The following is a 23,078-nucleotide window of genomic DNA, read 5'->3' as shown; positions in this document are numbered from 1 at the left end:
GTATTTTCACATTACTGAGGTGTCCGTCAGTAATTGAACTTGCTTGTCAGACAACACAGAGCAGTTTGAAACTTTTATTGACAGAACTGATAAATCAAATCATTTTATCATTTTTTTCGCTGAGTTTAGATCATGCCGACGTTTCGGAGCTACTTGTATGTAATGCTCAAAGTACAGAACAAATTTTCGCTGTATATTTATTATTTGTTTTCCCTCTTATAAGAGCCACCAATCCATTTGGATACTTCAACCTGATTAAGACATTGACAAATGATCAAATAGCTTTTCTCCTGCTTTACGCAAATGAAACAATCGGGATCATATCCAAATGACGCAGATTTTATTCTCGCGGACTTACATAGAACTTGTTGCAGCATTGAGTAGTCTCAAATCATTGCCTGTCGCAAGCCCCCGCATTTACCATACGGCGAAATGTTAAAGTTTTGCTATTGTGAGATTAGCTATATGAGATTCAGTTTTGCACTGATTTGTTGTTGTTGGTGGAGGTGATGGTGTTCAAATGTAGGTTTGTGTACCATCTCTATTACATGTAGAAGCAAAATTGATTTAATATATACTTACCTTTTAAAAAAATGAATACACTTTTATGATTGTGTCTGTTCCACTCCAAGATTTCGATTTAAAAAAAGAACACATTCTTTTAATGGCAATAGATCATACATTTCATTGCAGTACAAACTACATGTATATACAGGAACTTACAAGTTACTCACTTTGCATGAAATTTGCACATACTTGTTCTTATCAAATTACAATTGATAAAATCTCAAGTATAATGGTTGATTTCGTTGCCATTTCTGCTGCTGAAGTTAGCATGTTTTATGGGAACTACTTTGTGTACGAATGTCTTGAAACTACTTAATATTTGACTGGCAGCGGCTGTGATGTTCTTTGGTTCTACAATAAGACACCAGGTATCATAATTTCAGGCGTATTAATTCAATAAGCCACGGGTGATTTAATTTAAGGTACATACAATGTGGAGCTCTTGAGGGAAAAAATTGAAGGAACTTACTGGCAATGTGTATTTATTATTCTTTCCTCTAAGTCAAATAATGGTCAGTATACTTAGAACATACTTCAGAATATTCAAAATTCAATCAAGTTTTTATTTTTGGATAAAAATAGACAGAGCAACTGTCAATCATTTCATTAGTTAGAAAAAAACGGTACTTTTAATACACGCATTGTCTTATACAGCCAGTGTCGTAAAGGGAGATAATCAAAACAATGGATTCAATAATACTTTCTATTATGTTGATCAAATATTCAAACTTATGAAAAATATGTTAGACAAAAATTACCGAAAATAGGATTGTGAATGTAAAACGGTATATCTTATGTCACCAATAAACGTGGCAGCCACATTTTTAATAAAGGCGTTATTACTCTTTAATGTAAGTGTGATGCAGAAAAAAATGAATACATTTATGTTTAAAATAATGCCAGATTTTCCTGTCATAAATGAAACTTACTTGGATGCTTTACACTTATAGATACCATGGATTAAAGGTTGTGATCATGATCAGACGGTACACCTCCTCTGCTTTTGTACGTGTAATGAAGCAATGAGGCTTAAATTCTGCACGCTCATTGTAGACACCTTTAGTTTTGCCATCTATCTAGACATTATCGGTAGAACTGCTAGTGAGGAATGTAAAATGATAATTCATTTATGTACCACTGTCAATGATAATAATACAAGCATTATGTACTTGCCAATTGTATCAGTTTTGTATAAAATGTTCTCATATGATTAAATCTTTAGAAGAAAATGTATGATCGCAACATCACTGGATGAACATATAATGAAGTGGGCTTGTGCAAGTCTATATATTTAAATTTCAAGCTTAGGCTTTCATATAAGGGCACTGCTTAGGCTTTCATATAGGGCACTGCTTAGGCTTTCATATACGGGCACTACTTAGGCTTTCATATACGGGCACTGCTTTATGAAAATGTCCTGTCAGGATAGTTTCGTTCTGGCTTAAACTTGAATGACTTTATCATAAATAAACACTGTGTTCTTTCTCATACTGACGTTAATTTACTTGGTTAATTTTCATTATTGTTTTTAATATACAGATTGTAAATAGGCGCAGTTTGAAAGTGAAGAAAAAAATAAAAAGCTAAATATCTAATAATCTAAAATCTATACAGGAACAGTGTTTTATTTTCTGTGGGATGCACTTCAGATTTTCTCTTTGATCTTTATTCCAAATAGAGTGCATATTACAGTGCAGCTCATAGTATACACTGATCTAGTTCATTGTTTAACCTATACCCTGCTAAATTTCTTAAATGGACTGGTCCATCATTCAATTTGGGAAGTACCACTTCTTATTCAAAGGGGTGTTCACTGAAAATTTACTAACTGAATAGCGGACAGTACGGACAAAAATGAGCCTGCATGGCTGTGCAGGCTGGTCTTGGTCTGCACTAGTCGCAAAGGCAAAATCACCGAGTCCAGCAGGTTAAAGATTAATTTCTTTTAATTTTCATTAATATTATTGTTGTTTAAATTACAAACACTACTTTATACAATAACGTATTTCTTTGATAACATTTAAATAGAAATTGTAATTTTAACTTATGACAGGAAACAACAAATTCAATTTTATTACAATATAGTAATATGTAAAAAATGTAAAATTTGCTAAATTAAGAAATAATAAGTTCCCAGTCGTGGTTTATCGTAGAATAACCCGTGTTTTGAGTTCGTATGCGTAAGAATATATCACGAAAGCCGTAGGACTGAGTGATATATTGTTTCGCATAAGAACGAAAAACTCGGGTTATTCTTCGATAAATCACACTTGGGAACTTGTTATTTCGGTTCTAACACGACATACTAGTATCAACAGTGTTAGAAAAAACGGTAACTACTTTTTACGACCGTACTACGTACCTGGATCGGATGACGTCATTGCACGCGAGTGGTTTATTGCAGAATAACCCGAGACAGATTTTGCTCTACATGTATATAGGTTATTTGCTGGTCGTGTTAGAATGTTTGTTAGTTAGCATTTGATATTTAAATTGATTTATATGTTTCATCATCTGTGTATGTGTATATAGTGCTCTTCATGATTGGAGGAAATAAAAGAATCTGTCTATCTACATAGTTTAGTGTCTCTCAAACTTTACCTTTGGAAAAGGTTTAATCATGAAATGATAACTCAAATTAAACACGTGATATATGACTACGCGGCCAATGTCCGCCTAATGTTATCATGTGAACAGTCTTTGCTGTGAATTAAACAAATCTGCCTTAATCATGCGTACATGCGTGCGTGCGTGCGTGCGTGCGTGCGTGCGTGCGTGCGTGCGTCTTGAATGGTAAAGGTGAATTAATTTTGACCTGTAATACAATGTCTACATACAGATGTTTTTTTTACATTAAAATGTCCAGAATTGATATCATCTAAAATCAGTTTTACTGAGATTTATCCATTGAACACAAGAAGACTTGTTATAACTCCCTGATTTATAAAAAAAAAGGAAAAAAAATACGCATCATTTGAACAACAACTTCCTTTTTTACAAGGTATAACAGACAAGTTTACTTAATAATAGGAAGAACCAAGTACATGTACGTCCAAAATGTGTCTAAGGAGAATAGCTTATATAGCTAAAAGCATTTTTTTTACTGCAGTGTACTGGTTAACCGGCAACTAAAATTCGTATAACTTTCAGGTTACATAACATGTTGATCGACCAGTGACTATATACTTTAAGCTTGCCTATTCGAAAATATGTAGAGTTATTGAACAATCCTGTTAGTGAGTCTTCGCATATACACTACGATGATCTGACATGCAGGGCATGGGTTCCATAACTCTGTTTAGTTTAAGTTATGCACCTTTTCCGACTTAGGATTTTTGGTTATGTTTTGTAGATAAGCTGTTATCTAAGTAAACACTTTGGAAATAGTCTAAAACTTCACATACTTGTCCGCTGTGATGATGTGACATGCATAGCTCATTTTCCATAACTCTATTTTGCTTTTTGACAAAGTATGCCTTTTTTGAATTTAGCACATTTGTTCGCTGCGATGTTAAAATATGCAACACACAAGTAACCGGATAACACTGTTTTGCTATTTCTCGACATTATCCCTCTTCCTCGACTAAGAATTTTTTTGCTGTAATCTATTGTCTCATTAAGAATAATGGGATTGGAAAGGTCTTTGATTCAAAACTGTTGCCGTCTTGTTTAGATCTACGTTTTCATTATTTCAATGTTTAGTGACAAGCCTTTAAATGATCGAAAGTTGCCGTTTTCTGTTAGCTCTTGAAAGTGAAACGGAGTCATTATTGTTTCAAGTTAACTTCAATTCTTTTTTCTTATCAGTAAATGTCCTTGTTTTATTTGTAAAAAAATATAGAAAACTACTCCATCAATAAAGGATTTAAGGAAATTATCTGTTTTTGTTACATGCGCTTTTCGAATTTTCCTTCCTGTAAATATTTTTGTATGTGGCTAGATACGGAAAATATTACATAATACAAAGAAAGTGTAAAACCACGGTGGATAACCTATCCGGACCACTTATTATCAAGGGAAGGACTGTTCTACGAAACAAAAATTTGTAAGTTTGCCACAGTACTTATTCCACGGAATATAGGCGTATATTTGCCATTTATAGCCTACTTGTGGTGATATGCGGTTTTAGTTGTGTTTCCAATACTAGTAATTTGTGGCAAGTGTGTAGGCATTGACCTCAGTGGTGATTTTCAATAAAATCTGTAAAAATCAAGGTTACTTGAATGCCATGTAACATCTTTCACGAGTTTGCTACAGTAACACAGCTCCACAACTCCTTTCTCAAATAGATATTTTTGAGGGTCATATTTTTTGTGTAAAATGACTAAAATGAATTAAGAAATAATTTATTGCAAAACCGTGTTTTAACACTATTTATACAAGATGCAACTCTAATAATCTTTTTATTAATCCCCTACTGGTTGAAAACCAGTTTCAGGGACTATAGGAATGCGCTTTTCCATCATTCCGTCCGTCCGTCTGTCCGTCCGTCCATCCGCAATTTCGTGTCCGGTCCTTAACTCTCCCATCCATGAAGGGATTTTAATATTACTTGGCACAAATGTTCCCCTTGATGAGACAACGTGTCATCCGCAAAATCTGGACCCCTAGCTTAAAGGTCAAGGTCACAATTGGAGGTCAAAAGTCAACAGGGCTTTTTTCCTGTCCGGTCCATAACTCTACAATCCATGAAGGGATTTTAATATTACTTGGCACAAATAAAGAACTTTTAAACGCGCCGGCATACATGAACCTGACGTCACAAATGACGTCACACACCCTATATAAAATCTGAACGTCAATACGGAAAAATATTGACGTTTCAGTTCCATTGAAACTTAATGAGTATATAATAAGAAGTATTATTACATACCCAAAAAAGTTTCAATGGAACCTGAAACGTCAATATTTTTCCATATTGACGTTCAAATTTCATATCGGGTGTGTGCGTATGTAATAAAAAGATTGAGAAATGTGCACTCGTTCTTTCGCGGAATAATATTGCAGAACCCATGCATATTTCTCGACAAAAATCTAATAATCTCTAAATATCAATCATCGAACTGACCCTGTATACTATTTATTTGTTTCTGTATTATTTTTTTGTCCTCTCTTTTGAGAAATAATTACAATAAAATATCAAATTTGCCTTTCCTTTTATCGAAAACAGGTCTAATTTTCATTGCAAGGGAGAATCAAACATTAATCAAAACCATTATGATTTAAAATGATGTGTATCTGTAATAGTTATATGTATACGTACTGATCAAGTTTAAAACAATAGTTTTATTCAACAATATAGGTCAACGTGACTACGTAGGCTATGTATAAAACTATATTTGAATTTAAGTTTTAATCTGCTCAGTTACAGTTAAATTAATACAGACGAGCATAAATACGTTAATTATAAGTGAGTGTCGTGATAAGGCTAAAGCTTATCAGGTTTGTGTGCCGCAGTAAGGTAAGTGGTCTATGTCATATATTGTATGTTGTCATTGTTTTAAATAGTGTAAGAGTGGAACCCCAGCACTGAGCCTGTAGCAAAGAAAGTCAGAGCCACACATCGCAAAGCAGGCTAAATATTGGAAAATAAATTAGTCATGTGCCTAAGAAGCCCTTTACTGTATTAGTAGCTGATTTTTTGTATTCACTCTGGGACGATTATATAATGTTATTGCAACTGTCCTTTTGCACTGTTTTCACCATGCATCCGGAAAATAAGTTGGTTTTTGTGAGCTCGTATGGAATGTGTGTTTTCTTTTGTTCTAAGCGGAGTTATGGTTCTTGCACCTATTCTTCCCTGCATTTTTACTTTGCATGCAGATCGCATTTCTACGGAACCCGTTGGGGCCATTTATAATGTCGCCGTCGCGTTTGTGGGATCGACACACGACAACGCGAAGTGACATAGCGACATTACGAAGTGACACCCGACAATCGCAAACGACGGCGACAATCCCAAACGACAATGTCGCGATATCCACTTTGAAATGTCGCCTTTCAAAAGCATGATATAACGCGATGTCACTTCGCGTTGTCGAGCGTCGTATCGCATTGTCGCTAGGTCACTTCGTAATGTCGCGAAGTCACTTCGCGTTGTCGTGTGTCGACTCTGCAAACGCGACGGCGACATTATAAAACTACATGCGATAATCTCAAACGACGCTCGACAACACGAAGCGACATTTTCCTAATGTCGTATCGTATGTCGCGTGTCGCGGGTTTAGGTGAGGGTCGACGCGCGACAATTCCAAACGATACACGACACGCGAAGTGACACTCGACAATACGAAGTGACATTTTCATAATGTCATATCGCATGTCGCCCGTCTACTGGTGAAAAGGTAAAATATTTCCGTACTTTTCCGTACGGAAAATGTCCGTGTTTTTAATTAACTTCAAATAATTGTAGAATGTTCCAAACACAAGATATTTTAATGTAATAACTTTTATATATTAAATTCAAACATTGTCTAAACGGATACGTAACTTGTATAATTTTACCGCCGACGGTTTCATCGGAGGACCGTCTCAAAATGTATCAGTTTTCGTGAAAATATGCTTACTTCTTCATATATTAAATAGAGGGGTGGTCCTTGTCTGAGAAGCCATATCTTCATAACCTGATGTCCGATTTTAATAAATGATACCTTGTTGCAAAGGACAAGTCAGTACCTAGAGAGTCGTGAGAATTGCTTTAATGGTGTCATTGGACTCACAGAAGGTAGTGCTTGGGTTTTCAGGACCGTCTTGACTGCTCTGACAAGTTCATATTTTGAGAATATTACCGGAATTTGACCTATGACCTTGACCCCTAGCCGACCAGGTTCGAACTTGACGTGGCCTATTTTCTCTAGGTACTGACTAGTCCTTTGCAACAAGGTATCATTTGTTAAAATCGGACATCAGGTTATGAAGATATGGCTTCTCAGACAAGGACGAACAGATGTCTTTTTTGTCACAAACATTCAGATTTTGTCATTTTCTATCAAAACAAGTTTTTATTTGCAGTTATTTACCCAAAATAAATATTTTATAAGCACGTTTTCCTTATTTTACTGCTAATATTTTAAGACAAAAATGACAAAGTTCAGCAAATGTTCCCGACGGCGTGCCCGTCGGGGAAGAACATTGTTTTTAACATTCGATTAGGCAATACTGCTTATTAAAAGAAATTTCACTTTGATACCTTACTTTTAACGCTTTTAATAATAAAATGAAACTGGTGAATTTTTCTAAAAAATGCGACCAAGATTAGCCGGTATTTATTCAAGTGAACACCGGTCGACGCACGACAATGCGATACGACATTATGAAAATGTCGCTTCGTATTGTCGAGTGTCACTTCGCGTGTCGTGTATTGTTTGGAATTGTCGCGCTTCGACCCTCACCCAAACCCGCGATACGCGACATACGATACGACATTAGGAAAATGCCGCTTCGTGTTGTCGAGCGTCGTTTGAGATTATCGCATGTCGTTTGATATTCTTGCATAAAAACTACTTTTTTCACTGGATCCGCCCATTTATAAACGGGAGAAAAATCGTGTGCAAACAAGGCAATTCACGTGCTGTTAATACATGATTTTTATTTTTGAAATGCTTTGCCAGGGACGGATGTATGAATTTCTGCCCAGACTGATATTTGGCATCTGCATCTTGTTTCTTCCATAATAACATCTTCTTTTAGCATTATAGATACAATGTAATCCATAGTATGTTTAGCTGTATCAGTTTCCAACCCTAAACGTACTGCCCCCATCAAGTACGCACTAGCTTCTCTTAGAGTTTACTCCCTTTAAAAAGCGTCTGTTCAGTTATTGTAAATAACTGTGAATAAATAAGTATCGCGTGTAACTTGTGCTATTGCCCGTTTTTAGGTATTATATTAATGATTTTTGTTAGTATCAGTCGGTTTGTTTTTACCTGATTGTTCGCAGAATTCATATAATAAACCTCGAAAGCTAGTCACTAGCTTCGTACTCATCCGTACTCTGTTTGTTCGTACTCAAAATAATTCGAATGTAAAGTTGTTATTCTTAAAATAATTGTGTTCCTGTTTATCAAATTTTTTAGTTATATGCTAAATTATGTGTAATGTAACGTTTGTAATAACTAAAAATAAAAATAAGATGCTCAAAAACCTTCAAATCACGCTTTTAGTAATGTTGTTGTTATGTGTGCCCCGGTTATGAATATTTAAAACATGTTTACCGTTTCCAAGAACAACAGGAATGGTAAATAAAAAATGTACCGGAATCGTCAAGTCATCACATATGAAAACAATGCATTTAGTCGTCGTGTAATGTTTTTTATGCAAGAATAGCGACCATACACGTTTGTTTTGTGTATTAACGCCTGCAGAAGCCCTTGGGATATGTTTATGACAAACAACCCCGCGGGCTTCTGCAGACGTTAATACACAAAAAAAAACGTGTATTATCCCTACAATGTCGCCGTCGCGTTTGCAGGGTCGAAACACGACAACGTGAAGTGACATCGCGACGTTACGAAGTGACATAGCGACAATGCGATACGACGCTCGACAACGCGAAGTGACATCGCGATATATCGTGCTTTTGGAAATGGCCCCAACAGGATTCCGTACATTTCACTTCTGTTCAGGATTGATAAAACTTAGCGGATTTTTCATCGTTGCAGTGGCTCTAAGAGTCTTGCATTGCTAGTTTTGTTTTGTTTTCCGCATTTTTTCGTCATGTATACTAGTATATAGAATACATATATGCATGAATATTAACTAATGATTGATAAAGTTCCGAGCTCTTACACTTACGCAATGTATAAACGCACAAAAAACATTAGATTCTTGAAAAAAAAATCTTAGGGGTACAGTTTGAATAACTGGATAGATATCCTTAGTCGGTTTAAAAGTTCACATGAGCTTAGGTTGTACTTGTTTGCTATCTTGCCGACTTTAGATAAATCTTATCTTATCTTATCTTAGGGCGATTCCAGAATTAACTGTATCTTAGGGCGAATCCAGAATTAACTTTATGGGGGGGGGGGGGGGGGGGGGTGTCGGACGGCAACCGAATTTTTTATTGACGGGTGGTGGGGTCCATCGGAAAATCATAATTATGGGTGGTGGGTCCATCAGAAAATCATAATTATGGGTGGTGGGTTGATTGTAAAAATATAAAAAAATATGGGTGGGTTTAATCACCTCTCTTAATTATTCATGGACATTTTCCTTTCTTTCAATCTGACTTAAGTACTTGATCTTCTAAACTGACCGCGATAAACGGGACGTAATTTTGACCGTGACTACCGATCTAAGAAATAGGATTTTTTTCTGTTCATTAAATATTTAATTTTTCTGTCTCGTTCCCGCTGAATTTGCAGTCAGCGTCCTTGATCGCGGAAAGTATGTCAATCAACATTTCCTGACGTAATAGAATAGTATCATTGATTAAGTACGATATCTCGCACTTGTGTACGAAAGTCAATAAAGTCCGTGAAGACCGACTGATACTTCATTTTTCCCGCCTTTCATTCGCACTCGTGTATTCTGAATGGCACGTGACGCGTACAAATAAATTTTATGCCACGTACTGTCTTGTACCAGTTATGGCTGTTTCGCATACGCCGGGGAAAAAAGCTAAATGAAATCGAGACAGGCCGAAACGAAAACATGCGTGAATTGAGTAAAAATTATTTGCATGTAGATCACTTTTCCCTAATATTAGCCGAATTTTTCCATGCTGCACAAATACTTAAAACAGGCGTACAGAATCCTCGTGCAGTTCCACACAAAATCGTATGTTAATAAATCAATAGTACCGAGTTCATTATTCGTCGGATGCCGACGTAAATGACAAATCGTCATCATCCATATTAAGGACATATCTGCCTCAGGTGTTTCAACATATTTGTGAAGCACTAACTAGCCGATTCGGAAACCTTTTTTTACAAGAAAATGTGTAAGCCGCTAAGAAAACCAACATCATACATTGTAATATTCCTGGCAGTCATTCTCGTTTATAATTATGGGAAGTCGCTAATGTCGCACACAATCATATTTACTGCAGTATTACGCAAATGTTTTCTTTGCTAATACGTGTATTTGAACTATTCAAACTTGCACACGCGGTTTATCTATTTTTCTGTCGAATTGTTCAGTTAAATCGCTTATGCATCAATGCAAAGTTAAACTGTAAAAAATCGCGAACATCAATTTCTTTAAAATACTTGCATGATTTACGTTTAGCATGATAAAAAACAGAAGTCATGTGTTCGTTTGATTTCATACTAGTATTTTGCCCCCGATTAATGCAAATGATAGACAGACCTATCATAAATAAGTGCATTTTTGCAGTTTAAAGTATTAATGACAAAGCCAGCATCGTTAAAAGAAAACTTTTTTAAAACTTATTTTACGCTGAAGTAAAAAAAAAATGTGACTTGCGAAATATTTCATATCTTTTCCTAAACATTACCTGTCTTAATTATTTCCATTATACGTTAAACAGTATGTGGACAAAAAGATCACATGTTGTTACTTTTGCGTTTAGCTATTTTAAAGGCACTGACTTCCAGATTTTCGCTTGAAGTTTGGTCATGTTTTGAACATTAGAACACGAGTTTTTGTTTCTAATCTGTCTTAAAATGCCAAAATCAAGAGAGAGAAAAAAAAACATGCTCGAGTTAGGAATCAAACCCGGGCCGCAATAAAAAAAATCTGCGGTCTTGACCAATATACACCACGGAGGAATATGCGCCTAACAGTCGTTAAATAAGTATTATTTTTTTTTTTTTGTTGTTGTCGTACGATCTGGAGGACAGTGCCTTAAAACAAGTTTACTAAAACATGTACTGCGTGAAATCATTATTCTAAAAACGGATGACTAAATTTCCATAAATCATGTCCAAAGAAATTACAAGTCTTGTCGGCGTCAGGGCATGATACATGTATGTTTTAATGACACAGCATGGTTCTTCCGAAACCATATTTCAGTAGAAACTGTAGTAGATCGATATATACATTTTCGTACACTGTTCGGAAGATTTTCCTAATGTTTGGTTGAACACACTAGATGTGAACGTCAAGATGGAAACGTGAATAATAAAACGAATGAAAATCCGGCTTTTAAATATCCGTAGATATCGGGCCATCTTCATGATCTTGATAGATACGGAAGCAGACGTTTCTTCTTTGTATTTTGGCGGGAAAACTGCACGTGCCTTCGGTAATGACCGCGTGCTTATAGAAAATTAGGTATTGGCATTATATTTTCGTGTCACCAGAAACGTTACTGTGCTGAAACTTTCATGTAATTGTAAACAAAATGCTCTACAACCAAATGAAAATGCATGCTTAAGAGCTTGAATTTATATCGTGTTTGTTCGTCCGTCACAGGCTCTTATCGAGTTCTTAATATTATATTTATGTGTTCAACTTCCAAAAAGAAAAGACAGGCATGTAATGACGATTGTTTCACTTGTTCCGGCGACTCACTCCTTGAAGTGCTGGGTCGGAAGCGGTAAACGAACATGTTTTACGGGTGCGGTTATAATAAATCAGGTGGGTGGGGTATAGACATTTTTCTATTCTAACGGCAAATTTTCGAAGCGGAATGAAGCAATTTGGTGACTCTTTGACGTTGAGATATGGAAAGGGAAAACGGTAACAGACCTCTCCATGTTTCATTTTTTTGTAATTTAATAATTATAGGTGGTGGGGGTTAGTGGAAAATTCATAATTATGGGTAGTGGGGTTGGAGAAAAATAAAAAATTATGGGTGATGTCTTTTTTTCAAAAAGTGCCTTCCGACCCCCCCCCCCCCCCCATACAATTAATTCTGGAACTGCCCTTATCTAAATCTTACCCTACCCTACCCTACCTCACCGCACCTCATCTCATCTCATCTCATCCCATCTTATCTTATCTTATTCCTTTTGTCTTTCTCTTCACGTTCCGAACAGCTTTAGATACCGGATAACGGGAACCGTCATTTAGCTACATATAAAATACAGCCATAAAATCTGCGGGAACGGTAAGAAATGTGTAAATTAGTTGTTTTTTAGGCTACAGAGTACTACAGAGTACATATTATTATGCTGCTGTAGTGAAAGATGTACTGTCAAAATTTTGAAATCATTAAAGTGCCAGTGGTTTTATGGGGCAGCTTTACAGATTACATTGTCATATGTTTTCGCGCTATATTATTTATAAAAAAGCACGTGATTTTAAAGCTATTTTCCATAGGGCAAACGAACCACTGTGGCCATAGTCGACCTAACCCTAACCTTTAGTCAGTATATTAGAGTCATAATTTTAGTGGTGCAAAGCCTGGACTATGGCCGACAAAACTATAGAAAGTAGTGTTTCCCGATTTTAAGGGGACGCATATTGCTACATTCACAGTTCATACAGAAATGCGGAAGGGGTGCATATTCAAGAAATCGATGGTGGGAAAATAAAAAACATATTCCTAAACTGATATAATACTGATGGACACCTGTAATATTCAGTATTTTGTGGATAAGGATGTGGTACTATGAATGTAATAGGAAAACAGAGGTCTTTGCAATCTGACTAAAGTACTTGATCTTCTAAACGAAGATCTGAGAACGACCCATTCACATTCGTCTTCTGTATATTTTGGATTTCCAGTATTGCTATTTTTATTTTATCCAATCAGACGACTTGTTCGAATGTCAAAGAGTAAGAAAATTGTGCTGTCATTCTAGGGCTCGAACCTGGGACCCCTCGCGTACACAGCAAGTGGCCTACCGACTGAGCTAGCCGGCTATCTGATACATTACGACATAAGAATTGTAAATATCAAAAGTCAAGGCTACCGGTAGATTTGCAAGATGTTGTAAGTTAGGCTCTGATTGGCTAGCGAAAGGGTCGTCAGAACGAGGCAATGAATAGGTCGTTCTCAGATCCTATGCGTAGCGTAATAGGAGATGTACTTCAGTCAGATTGGAGGTCTTTGTGAAAGTACATTCAACACAAAATATAAAGCTTTTGTATAAGGAAAAAACAGGTTTTTTACAATAACAGTGTTCCAAATAATGTTGAAGGGATGAGATTTTCTTTCTAACATACCAGGTTTGCTTAAACATGTAAAAATTTAACGCCACGTCAGTTCATTTCGGGATGGACGCCATATTTCTCATTGATAAAAAATGTAAACAAACAAATCAGAGTGGGATTAGCATTGCAAGGGCATAACATGACATTCTACACAATGAATACCTTAGAACAGATATCTAAGATGCTACACAGGTCAGGCGGGTTAAATGCATAATGTCGATCACTTGAAATTCATCTTGAAAAGGTGGTTAGTTTTAGTTTAGGCAGTGGCTACGATTACGGTACCGTAATCCTAGCCTCTGGTTCTAGTATTACGGAAGTTCCGTATTCCTAGACAACCCTATGAGGATAGGCTAGGATTACGGAAGTATTTAAGAGGCATCAAATATATGTTAGGACATGCATAAATGACGTTGTAAAATTACTTATTTCACTGTTATTTCATGCTATCGATCCGCTGTTTTGGGTTAGTATAATCTTAATGGTGGCACGCGGAAATATATACCTGCAATTTTTGTCATCAAATCAACACAAATGGTCTTTAATAACATACAATATGGTTATAAATAAAAAAAATCGAAGTATAGAATATTTTTTTAAACCTAACTTTTACCCTCATATTTCTATATTTCCGCGGGCCGCCATTAATATAGCGTTTAAGATTATACTAACCCAAAATGGCGGATAGATAACACGGAATGATAAGGCAGGCATCAAAAATCGCTATTTTAATAAAGTGAAATAAGAAGTTTACAACATCATTTATGCATGTCCTAACATATTTTTAATGTCTCTTAAATACTTCCGTAACCCTAGCCTATCCTCATAGGGTTGTCTAGGAATACGGAACTTCCGTAATCCTAGAAGCGGAGGCTAGGATTACGGTACCGTAATCGTAGCCACTGCCTTTAGTTTATTTACATGGTTTTTAATTTTCCCACGACTTCTCGGCGATTCACTGCAAATGTATTACTGCGCCGGACGAAAGGTAACTCTAATAAACAACGAGAGACAACTTAGGTGTCAGCACGTGTACGATTTTTAAAAAAAACATGTCGATGATTATAATTTCTCATCAAATAATGAATCCTATTCAGATATTCGTCTTTAATATTAGAAAATTATTAATTTCTGTAGACATTTGTCAAAAAACATTACTTACAGTGGACTACTTTGCGCATCAAACTGGTTTCCGCTTCAGTTGTGAGGCACTTCCGTTATACTTTTTGACAACAATAACAAAACACAAAATGAATCAATAAAGTCACTTATAAACCGACTGCTACTTAAATCAGTGTAAGTAAAGTTGTTGTTACAACATTATACACGTTCGTTACGTTATGAGATAAAGTTTATCTTGGACAGCATAATCCATTAATTACGTTTAGATGATATTGCATTTACAACTTATTTGACCCCGTTTTTTTACGTGAATGACAGCATTCTCGTGCACTTCGTGCAAACAGAGTTATGAAAAGTATGGTGGAGAATTCAAGGACAAATTAAAAATGACATTAAAGTGAGGATAACTGTATATATTCGTCCAGTTTTGATCATTGACATTCCTGCTGTGTATTAGTAACTTTTGTGAACAAGATTAGAATGTTACTTTTGCACATATACACATTGATTGGACCTCTCAACCAAATTTCATACCTTATTTTAGGGATTTTTAAGACAATACATTTTCAAAAGTTTGTTGAATGTGTTTTGATATTTAAGTGCATTGTAGTTCATGAATACCAAGTTAAAAATTAATAATGGCAACATTTCTAGGCCTTTATTGTAAGCCACTAGACTTCTGTAACGATAAATGTTTAATGTATTAAGGGGAATATACTCTTTTAGTTTTGGAATGTGGCATTCCTTGACCACCGTATCTTTTCTTATGCACTACTTTGTAAACAAACTAAATAATGTGTTTTAGCTCACATATGCGAAATGAAAAGCAAGACAGTGAACTTATTTCACAATCTTTCTTTAAATTAGAATCTGTAGGACATTGATAAATGTTTGGACAAGGTGAAGCACTATTATTTTCGCACCAAAAAGTCTTAATTGTTGATTTTGAATGTACACAAGAAGTCTTATGTAATTCAACAATAACTTTCTTGTTTCAGTTTTTCTCATTTTTAGCTCACCTGTCACAAAGTGACAAGGTGAGCTTTTGTGATCGCGCGGCGTCCGTCGTCCGTCCGTCCCGTGCGTGCGTGCGTCCATAAACTTTTGCTTGTGACCACTCTAGAGGTCACATTTTTCATGGGATCTTTATGAAAGTTGGTCAGAATGTTCACCTTGATGATATCTAGGTCAAGTTCGAAACTGGGTCACGTGCCATCAAAAACTAGGTCAGTAGGTCTAAAAATAGAAAAACCTTGTGACCTCTCTAGAGGCCATATATTTCACAAGATCTTCATGAAAATTGGTCAGAATGTTCACCTTGATGATATCTAGGTCAAGTTCGAAACTGGGTCACGTGGGGTCAAAAACTAGGTCAGTAGGTCTAAAAATAGAAAAACCTTGTGACCTCTCTAGAGGCCATATTTTTCATGAGATCTTCATGAATATTGGTCAGAATGTTCACCTTGATGATATCTAGGTCAAGTTCTAAACTGGGTCACGTGGGGTCAAAAACTAGGTCATTAGATCTTAAAACAGAAAAACCTTGTGACCTCTCTAGAGGCCATATTTCTCAATGGATCTTCATGAAAATTGGTCAGAATGTTCAGCTTGATGATATCTAGGTCAAGTTCGAAACTGGGTCACGTGGGGGTAAAAACTAGGTCAGTAGGTCTAAAAATAGAAAAACCTTGTGACCTCTCTAGAGGCCATATTTTTCATGAGATCTTCATGAATGTTGGTCAGAATGTTCACCTTGATGATATCTAGGTCAAATTCGATACTGGGTCATGTGGGATCAAAAACTAGGTCAGTAGGTCTAAAAATAGAAAAACCTTGTGACCTCTCTAGAGGCCATATTTCTCAATGGATCTTCATGAAAATTGGTCAGAATGTTCACCTTGATGATATCTAGGTCAAGTTTGAAACTGGGTCACATGCGGTCAAAAACTAGGTCAGTAGGTCTAAAAATAGAAAAACCTTGTGACCTCTCTAGAGGCCATATTTTTGAATGGATCTTCATGAAAATTGGTCAGAATGTTTACCTTGATGATATCTAGGTCAAATTCAAAACTGGGTCACGTGGGTTTAAAAACTAGGTCAGTAGATCTAAAAATAGAAAAACCTTGTGACCTCTCTAGAGGCCATATTTTTCATGAGATCTTCATGAATATTGGTCAGAATGTTCACCTTGATGATATCTAGGTCAGGTTCGAAACTGGGTCACGGGTCAAAAACTAGGTCAGTAGGTCTAAAAATAGAAAAACCTTGTGACCTCTCTAGAGGCCATATTTCTCAATGGATCTTCATGAAAATTGGTGAGAATGTTCAGCTTGATGATATCTAGGTCAGGTTCGTAACTGGGTCATGTGCGGTCAAAAACTAGGTCAGTAGGTCGAAAAATAGAAAAACCTTGTGACCTCTCTAGAGGCCATATTTTTCACGAGATCTTCATGAAAATTGGTGAGAATGTTCACCTTGATGATATCTAGGTCAAATTTAAAAGTGGGTCATGTGCCTTCAAAAACTAGGTCATTAGGTCAAATAATAGAAAAACCTTGTGACCTCTCTAGAGGCCATATTTTTCAATGGATCTTCATGAAAATTAGTCAGAATTTTTTATCTTGTTATTTTAGTGAGCAATCCTTTGTGTACTTATAACAGTTGAAACAGTATTCATTTCATTTACCAAAACCTTGTACTTTTTTGCAGGTAAATTTTATAATACCCCACCCACTTTTTTCTAATTTCAAAGTATGCGTCCCCTTAATTAATAAGGCACATGACGTACTGGAAAGCTATACTGGTTTCAGACCAGTTTCCGATAAAAAATGAGGTTTTTCATTATATTTATTTTTAAATACAAATTGTTTACAAAAGAAATCTACAAATCGTTAAACCCTAGTCTTTACTCTTTGCAAGGATGTAAACAATACCGGCCTTATCTGCGCATGCGTCCAAAAACAGGGGCTCCGAAAGGGCAGTCTAATTAACGTTAATTGGTTTATCTACAGTACCAGTTTCCGATAAATGGTTTTTTAAGCAGCTTTAGAATAGTTTTGACTGAAAATCTTTTATAATTTTGATTTTAAATTATGTAATTAACCTTTACTACTTTTTCCCATAAATCGTACAGGGTATGGCTACCTTCCGTTCCGTTACGTATGGTACCATACATCACCTGTACAATCATTATGCAACACTTCAGACAAGCACCTTTCACATCGTGTATTTGTCTAGCTTGTAAACAGTAGTTTATTTGATTACTGTATACATTGTTACCCCGGTATATGGGAGTTTTATATTGATTTTAAGTCCTTAAGCTGTGTTATATAGATTTTAAAAATGTAATAAAAAAAAGATAAAAGTTTAAGCCGAGGCTGGGATTCGAACCCACGTCCTCTTACACTTGAAGCCAGTACTCTATCTTGCATTCTCATCCATCAGATGTTCGTCAAAATCCGGGGAACCACGGTAGACTTCTGGTATGCGAGAATGTCTATCTTGTTACTAAATACCCATGTGATGCAATCGCAGTATAATTTCCTAAATATTTTATCTAAATTATAAAGGGAGAGTAATTCTACAACGGAGTGCAAATCATAAGCTCAGGATTTACCTCCCTGGAATAGGACAAACATGGGTTTGTCTTCCGCGCATGCGTGTCATGTGGAATCCCTCAGATGTAAACAAAACAGAAAGTTGATTGCTTAATAAAGAAGGTAGAATTTCTCTGTAAACACTTGTCATTGATGAACGAAATTTCACTTGATGTTTGCTTGTGAAACAGCCTTCCAAAACATATAGTACTCCCTTTATGAAGGGTAACATGAAAGGAGAAATTACGAGAAGTTGGATACTGTTACTGTTCGGGTACTGTTCCGATACCAGTAATACGAAATATAAAATTTTTATACATGCTAAGTTTCTTGGACAATTTTCCAAGAGATTTGATTTAAATCCAGGAGATTTTATCTGCACGCTTTTTACATGTTTTAGGAAATTTATATCCCCACACAACCTATTTTCAAACACAACCTATTTTCAACTGCCTAGGACTTCGTATGATAAAAATCTTTACAAGCAAAATTTATCAGTTGTGATTGTTTCACTGTTTACAGCAGAGACAGAACATGTTAGGAACCTATTCGCCTTCAGTTTTGGTACTTAGAAAATTATATAAATTCCATTTATGTAGCAGTACTATGTTTTCATGAGGTTTTTCTTATTACTAAAAAACCTGCATCTTTCCTTGTCTACTACCTATTCTTGCTTAAGCCTATATTAGTATTTATATATCTTTTGCACTAAATGTTTATTGCTTAACACATGCTTACTGCCAGAATTGTGAAGCGTATTATTATTAAATTATTTTGACAATGCAATCATGATGCCTGTCCTTGCAACATTGTTTTTCATTTTCTAAGCAATTTGAAATATTTGGAGTGTCAAAAGCTTAGCAATTATATAATATATTGTCATATGTGACAGCTGTCAATGTAGAAGATGTGACACCCTGGTTCTCTTGAGTTATTGAGCACATGATACAGTTCTTTAGGCAAGTGCATCTATAGTATATTGATCTGCCATGTTGGTTTTAGTGTTTGTTGCCAAACTTGAATTTTGGGTGTATTATGTTTGCCATGTTGTAATGAAACTACAGTAAAAGTTTAGTGCTGTTTCATTTTGCTGGAAGGAAAATACCACCTGTGGTCGAATTTAGGTTGTAAATTTTCAGCATGACTTCCTACTGATGGCTTTCAAAATCATCCTGCCAGGGATTTGATCAGTTAGAAACTTGAAACTTAAATGGTATATGCTTTTATAGCACTTATGCTGATAGAAAGTGTTAGACAATAAACCAAAGATTTGGACTTGCATTTGTACAAAACTGCACAGAAAACTTGTTAAGCGGTTGCAGGGGCGTCGGAAGTGGGGCCGCAGGGGCCGCGTCTGCGGCCCCAATAATTTGCCCAAGAACAATTTTTTGTAAATTCCTATGTTGGAGTCGCAGGTCCGCGGACCCAATATTTTGTATAGTTTATTAAATTTTGCTTTGCGTTAAACAAAACACGCTGTCCAGATTAGTGTGTTACCGTGGTGACGGTGACACGATTGGGAGTCATACACACGTGTCCGTGATTGGACTTAATTACGCATGAACAAATCAGCATGTTTTTAATTGGCATGTCTTTAGTCACTGGAATGTTTAAGCTATACCCAGCCGCAAAGATCTAAGGTATTAACTTATAAAATTCAGAAAAATAATTATCATGTTTTTATTTAATGAAAGAGGTAAGTGTTAAGATTTATCACACCGCTAAGATGTAAAGAATTAATTACATAAATTGTTTTTACTCAAAAAATGATATTTCAAACAAAAATAAGAAATGAATGTAACATGAATGATTATTATTCAATACATTAAATACAAAAAAAAACATACATGCATTCTTTGTATTGCGTTATACATTATTAATTCTGATAAGAGTTTATTAAACTTTATTTTGTTTATAGTCATGTAAATAGTAAGAAAATACTGGAGACTTGAGTTGCGATTCAGTACCCTTAAAATGCACCAGAACTCGCCATTTATGATCCTGTTTTAAAAAAATTTCAGGGGGAGGTCCCACTTACCCCCCATACGGGATGCTTCATCCCGTACCCACCCCCCCCCCCCCCCTCGCGGCCCCAATATCAAACACCTTCCGACGCCCCTGGGTTGAAAACTGGTTGTGCCGGGATACTGTACTTTTTAGGAAAGGTGTACTGCCGCTAGTCAAAATAATTCGACGGTCAGATTGTTTTATATTTGTGATGGGCAGTCTAACCGTCAAAACTTCGAAGGACCAAAAGAATGGATGATAAATCACAGTACGCAGTTACTTGCGCATCCGCAAGAGATACAAATTTACTTGAATCCAGCCAGTGAATATTTTTGCTATTTTTAACAGACGAATATAGGCTGTTTCCCCAAGCCAAAAATAGCTATATTTTCCCCTAAAATCCTCGTATCTTCCCCTGCAGAAGGTCATATTTTCCCCTGGGCTTTTAAAGAAAACATTCCATAATATGCATGCACAAATTGTCAAATTCATGTCCGATTATTTTTTTCTGAGATCTTAGCCTTTTTCAGTCTTCGAAATATTCAGTTACTTCTGTATATTGTGTATACAACTCCTCCTTCAGTTTCCATCCAACTGAAATGAAACTTGGTATATGTCTTCAACATAGAATGGACATGCACATGTTATTGACACTTTTGACTTTGAAATATTACAACTACCGTATTTTCCCGAATTAAGGCCCTCCCCCCTCTAATTAACGCCCCCCACCCTTTTTGGAGGAAAAAAAGTCAAGAATGAAACAAAATCACCTACCTCATTTTTATAAGTCCACATAATAAGTAATACACAGGTAAGTATCCAATGTATTAAGAAGTAAACACACTTTTAAACAGTCCATGTACTGTAAGTCCAAAACGTTTATACTAAGTATGGTACGTATTATCCAATCATCAAATAGAAAATTAAACAGTAAATCCATTTTGGACTGCGAAAAACTGCGAATTTAGCCTTGTCCGCTCTCAAAGTCGCACAGTTTTCATCTGATCTTCACCAAACTTGCTGACAATGTTTGTGGGCATAATATCTTGGCCAAGTTTAATAACCAGCCAAATTGCCCCAGGCAGTCTTGGATTATGGCGCGTGAATTAGGCCAAGTTCAATGACGGGCATATTTTGTGACAGTCAGGCACTCTTGTTTATTTTACATCAGTATTTATTATCAACACAGGGGTGTGGAAATCCCAATATTTTTCACTTGTCCACGGACAAATGAGACTTAAAAATCTACTTGTCCGCAGTCAAAACTTACTTGCCCGGATTTTCAATGAAATCAATAATAATTCTTTATGTTGAACAGTAATCTAGATTTCTACAGGTAGTAACAACTGCAATCATAGTAAAGTGTAATACTGTAACTGTTTAAAAATATAGGTTTCCAAAACCTTTGCTTGTGTTCATCCGCGAGGCAGTCGAACATTTAACAGAAATGCCTAGGAGACTGCTATCATACCATGTGAAGACATATAAGGACACGTAAAACTTTCTGACTCGTACTAGCAAGCTCTTTGTGCTTTGCCTGTTGCATTCCATTTTTTGTCAGCAGACGAAGTTGCAACGACAAATTTGTCCAAAACCTTGTGAATCACTGATATCTGTTTACGTTTCCGGTTTCTATTCGCCAAGATACCGTGTGCAAAATCACGCGAGACCATGACAAGGAACCAATCAGAACGCAGAAAAAGAGATGCTGAATTTAGTCGCAGAATGGTTTTCCCAAAACTGTAGAAATCAAGAGGCCCATCGGCGGGTGAATCATACGTTTTGTACGTCAAATTCGTTTATAGACTCCATAAACTTGAAGCAGTGTTTAGCGTTTCTAAATTATTCTTTCCTTTTCTCGTTTCAAACCAGAAAATCTGTGCTTGTCTGCGGACAAACGGAATGCTAAAACGCACTTGTCTGCCGTAAAAAAGTTCCGAGTACAATATGTCGTTCTAGTTACACTTCATGCTCACATTTCAAATAACTCCATAATTATAATTCTAAAAGCTAAGCTTATTAATCCCCTGCCACAAATGAGGGGGGGTTATATGAATGGTCTCCTTCTGTCCTTCCATCCTTCCGTAACATTTTGTTAAACCCCTTGAAGGATTTTCACTATACTTGGGTCAAATGATCACCTCATCAAGACGATGTGCAGAACCCATGAGTCAGCCATGTCGGTTCAAGGTCAAGGTCACAACTCAAGGTCAAAGGTTTGAGCCTTCCATTTCGTGTCTGCTCTGTATCTCCTAAACCCCTTGAAGGATTTTCACTATACTTGGGTCAAATGATCACCTCATCAAGATGATGTGCAGAATTGTTGAGTCAGCCATGTCGGCTCAAGGTCAAGGTCACAACTCAAGGTCAAAGGTTTGAGCCTTCCATTTTGTGTCCGCTCTGTATCTCCTAAACCCCTTGAAGGATTTTCATCAAACTGAGGGCTCAAGGTCAAGGTCACAACTTAGAGTCAAAGGTTTGAGCCCTCCATTTTGTGTTCATTCTGTTTCTCCTAAACCCCTTGAAGGATTTACATTAAACTTGGGTCAAATGATCACTTCATCAAGAACTTATGAGTCAGCCATGTCAACTCAAAGTCAAGGTCACAACTCAAGGCCAAAGGTTTGAGCTCTGTATCTCCTAAACCTCTTAGGATTTTCATGAAACTTGGGTCAAATGATCACCTCATCTAGACGATGTGCAGAATTCATGGGTCAGCCATGT

At 36.3% G+C, this 23,078-nt stretch overlaps 1 protein-coding gene across 1 annotated transcript in view; it reads left to right on the top strand.

Moving 5' to 3' along the window:
- Window positions 1–12,541: 12,541 nt before the first annotated feature.
- The window catches only part of LOC123551009 (CTP synthase 2-like), a 34,887-nt gene continuing 24,350 nt past the window's right edge, over window positions 12,542–23,078 (top strand). Inside the window, exon 1 of the mRNA XM_053540445.1 lies at window positions 12,542–12,580. The gene's annotated coding sequence lies outside the window, so the exon portion shown is untranslated. The remainder of the gene's footprint in view (window positions 12,581–23,078) is intronic.

This window comes from Mercenaria mercenaria, chromosome 4 (assembly GCF_021730395.1).
Source record: "Mercenaria mercenaria strain notata chromosome 4, MADL_Memer_1, whole genome shotgun sequence".
NCBI classification, from domain to species: Eukaryota; Metazoa; Mollusca; class Bivalvia; order Venerida; family Veneridae; genus Mercenaria; species Mercenaria mercenaria.
The sequence above is the reverse complement of the archived record's forward strand: the minus strand, read 5'-3'. Positions and strand labels throughout refer to the sequence as shown.